This window comes from Sapajus apella, unplaced genomic scaffold, assembly GCF_009761245.1.
Source record: "Sapajus apella isolate SASKATOON/1434 unplaced genomic scaffold, GSC_monkey_1.0 scaffold3591, whole genome shotgun sequence".
NCBI classification, from domain to species: Eukaryota; Metazoa; Chordata; class Mammalia; order Primates; family Cebidae; genus Sapajus; species Sapajus apella.
This window is the reverse complement of record NW_022440517.1, coordinates 2,938-6,962: the sequence shown is the minus strand read 5'-3', so window position 1 is coordinate 6,962 and position 4,025 is coordinate 2,938. Positions and strand designations below refer to the sequence as shown.

At 42.5% G+C, this 4,025-nt stretch overlaps 1 pseudogene across 1 annotated transcript; it reads left to right on the top strand.

Annotated features, from left to right (window-relative positions):
* Window positions 1-6: 6 nt before the first annotated feature.
* On the top strand, window positions 7-576 carry LOC116547557 (annotated as a pseudogene). Its single transcript, XR_004267090.1, has one exon. The product of XR_004267090.1 is annotated as an elongation factor 1-alpha 1 pseudogene (transcript).
* The last annotated feature ends 3,449 nt before the right edge of the window (window positions 577-4,025 follow it).

Here is a 4,025-nt window from a genome sequence, read left to right as displayed (position 1 = left end):
GAAGTGAAATCTGTTGAAATGCACCATGAAGCTTTGAGTGAAGCTCTTCCTGGGGACAATGTGGGCTTCAATGTCAACAATGTGTCTGTCAAAGATGTTCGTCGTGGCAACATTGCTGGTGACAGCAAGAATGACCCACCAATGGAAGCAGCTGGCTTCATTGCTCAGGTGATCATCCTGAACCATCCAGGCCAAATCAGTGCTGGCGATGCCCCTGTACTGGATTGCCACACGGCTCACATCGCATGCAAGTTTGCTGAGCTGAAGGAAAAGATTGATCACCGTTCTGGTAAAAAGCTGGAAGATGGCCCTAAATTCTTGAAGTCTGGTGATGCTGCCATCGTTGATATGGTTCCTGGCAAGCCCATGTGTGTTGAGAGCTTCTCAGACTATCCACCTCTCGGTCACTTTGCTGTTCGTGATATGAGACAGACAGTTGCCATGGGTGTCATCAAAGCAGTGGACCAGAAGGCTGCTGGGGCTGGCAAGGTCACCAAGTCTGCCCAGAAAGCTCAGAAGGCTAAATGAATATTACCCCTAATACCTGCCACCTTAGTCTTAATCAGTGGTGGAGGAAAAAAAAAATTTTTATAATTAATTTTTAAATTTTTAAGAAAATGAAAAAAAAATAAAGAAAAAAGTGGAATTGCTGCATCAAGAGTTTTCACTGTCTTTTTTTCTTTATATAGTTTGCCATATTTTTACATATCTCAATGTAACTCCCTACAAAACATTTATCATTTAAAAAGGAAAAATAGGCGGGGCACGGTGGCTCACACCTGTAATCCCAGCACTTTGGGAGGCGGAGGTGGGTGGATCACAAGGTCAGCAGCTCAAGACAAGCGTGGCCTGCATAATAAAACCCCATCTCTACTAAAAATACAAAAATTAGCCAGGTGTGGTGGCAGGTGTCTGTACTCCCAGCTACTTGGGAGGCTGAAGCAGGAGAATCACTTGAACCTGGGAGGTGGAGGTTGTAGTGAGCCAAGAACGTGTCACTGCACACCAGCCTGGGTGACAGAGTGAGACTGCATCTCAAAAATAAAAATAAAAAGGAAAAACAGTAACTTTACAGTGGAGAGACATGGGAGATACTCTATTGTGATCAAAGTGAAAATCACTAATAATTGGACAAATAGACATTGTATACCTCTCTATATGAACCATTGAGGAGAATACAGCATTATCTTTTGTGGTGTTCCTGAAAAAACAAATGCATAAAAGGACTCTGCCTTAAACCTTTGTAATGGTTTATACTCTATGTAGTCTTCATCTTGCCTTTGTTATTCATCATGATTGTGAGATTCATCCTTGAAACTAGGGATACTTGAATCCCTAATTTATTTATTTTCCCTATTATATAATTTTCTGTTCTCTGGATATACCACAATATGTACATTCTTTTGCCAATGGATATTTAAATCTTTGTTTTCCATATTTTGCCATTACAATCAAGGCTGCCATGAATACTCTCACACTTCTGCAGAGTACATTATTTTAAGACATAAAATTGAATAATGGAATTTTCTGATAAGCATTAGCACTTTTCTTGCTCTGTCATGTCCTCATACCTGAGAATCATTGTGAATAATGGGTCAGGAGTCAGAAAACTGATTCATGTGTCTAGTTCCTAATTCCTTGTCTCACATAAGACATTTAAAACCTTTGAGCCTTTGTTTCCTTATCTGTAAAACACTGTTATAAAAATTGGGCCAGGCGCAGTGGCTCAAGCCTGTATACCCAGCACTTTGGGAGGTGGGGGTGGGCGGATCACGAGCTCAGGAGTTCCAGACCAGCCTGGCCCATGTGGTGAAACCCCGTCTCCACTAACAATACAAAAATTAGCCAGGCGTGGTGGCAGGCGCCTGTGATCCCAGCTACTCAGGAGGCTGAGGATGGAGAATCCCTTGAACCTGGGAGGCAGAGGTTGCAGTGAGCAAAGATTGCGCCGCTGCACTCCAGCATGGGCGACAGAGCAAGACTCCGTCTCAAAAAAAAAAAAAAAAAAAAATCAAATGAGTTGGTGCTCATGAAAGCACTTTATAAACAGTAAAGCACCATGCAAATGTAAGTTGTCACTGTTTATTGTGTGCCACCCCTTTCCTAAGGTATCTCCTGTGAGAGGAGGAACCATGTCTCTCCTATTTGTTTCCTATTGCATCCCTAGTACCCAGAATGAGGCTGGCACAGAATAAATAAGCATTGCATTTGTATTAATCAGGGAAGACTAATGGCTGTAACAATCTCAAAACTCTGGGGAGCTTAAGAAAATCAAAGTTTATTTCTCTCTTATGTCACAGTCAGCTATAAACCAGCCAGGGGAGCCCTTCCTTAGCAAAGATCTCAGATCCGTCTTGTGGCTCCACCAACTCCAAAGTTCTTGGAGTATCCACCCAAGGAGAGGCTGGCCCATAAAGGTACAGAATCATGCATGAGATTTGACAGGCTGGCCGGGCGCGGTGGCTCAAACCTGTAATCCCAGCATTTCAGAAGGCCAAGGCGGGCAGATCACGAGGTCAAGAGATCGAAATCATCCTGACCAACATGGTGAAACCCCGTCTCTACTAAAAATACAAAAATTAGCCAGGCATGCTGGCACGCACCTGTATTCCCACCTACTCAGGAGGCAGAGGCAGGAGAATCACTTGATCCTGGGAGGCAGAGGTTGCAGTGAGCTGAGATCACGCCACTGCACACCAGGCTGGTGACAGAGTGAGACTCCATCTCAAAATAAAAATTAAAAAAAAAAAAAGGAAGATTTGACAGGCCAAACCCGGGAATGATGTATTTCACTCTACTCCATTCCACTGTACAGAATTCAGTCATTGACCACATCTTATTCTGAGGATTGATAGAAAATGTAGTTCAGCAATTGCCTTGGGAATAAAACAAAATTGGTTGGATCAACATCTAGCCAGTCTTTGCTACAACAATTGATAAATATTTACAGAATAAATACATTAATAAATAAATAAAATATACATATCTAAATGTAGTCTAATATCCATTTGGTTTGGTTTGGTTTTTTAGCTTCTCAATAATGCCTTAGAGTTGAATTTGCATCAGCTAAAATGCCTAAAGCATTTTCACTATTTGCTGTTAAGGCCCCACTGAGAGAATAGTAGTTTCCCAAAAGGCCCACTTCCAACCGGGAGTCTTGGCGCATCCCTGTAATCCCAGCACTTTGAGAGGCCAAGTGGAGGATGGCTTAAGTCCAGGAGTTCAAGACCAGCCTGATCAACATAAGGAGACCCCTGTTTTTACAAATAATATAAAAAGTTAGCCAGGCATAGTGGCACATGCCTATAGCCCCAGCTACTCAGGAGGATGAATTAGGAGGATTACTTGAACCCAGGAGGTTGAGGCTGAAATGAACTGTGATCATGCCACTGCACTACAGCCTGGGTGACAGAGTGAAACCCCCAGCTCAAAAAAAAAAAAGTTCCATTTCCCAGAGGAGATGGGTTTGGAGAAATTTGTCACTAAATGTTGCTGTTGCTCCATTACCAGGCCATTTTCTAGCATGGGCCTCTCAGACTAGACCCATTCTCTGATAACGTGACAGCATCTACCTCTTCCTTAGGAAACAGAGCCAAAAGTTCTTTTTCTTGAAATTTTGCTTCCAAAATCTCACTTGGATGGTTCCTAATATGTTTCTGTTGGCCAAGAAACTAACCTTTTTCTATTCTATTCTTGAGCAAAGGTGGCCCCACTTGAGGTTTGCTTCTACTCCACCTCAATCTCCTTCACAGGTGGGCAGCCCTGGATCAGGTGAATGTTGCAACTTCTGAAGTCAGGTCCTTCAGAGATCTGGAGCTTCAACCTTAACCCCTCTTAGAACACTCTTTCTCAGTAGGTGCCTAATAACCATATAAGACTTTTGGGTAAGGGTTACATTTCTTTTCTTTTTCTTACATGGCTAGCTGCCTAAAAATTTGATTTTGGGGGATTGGAGACATAAATAAGGTAAACAATATAGCCTCTAGATGATAACACTGGTCAGTATCCTCACAACCTTATGAAAG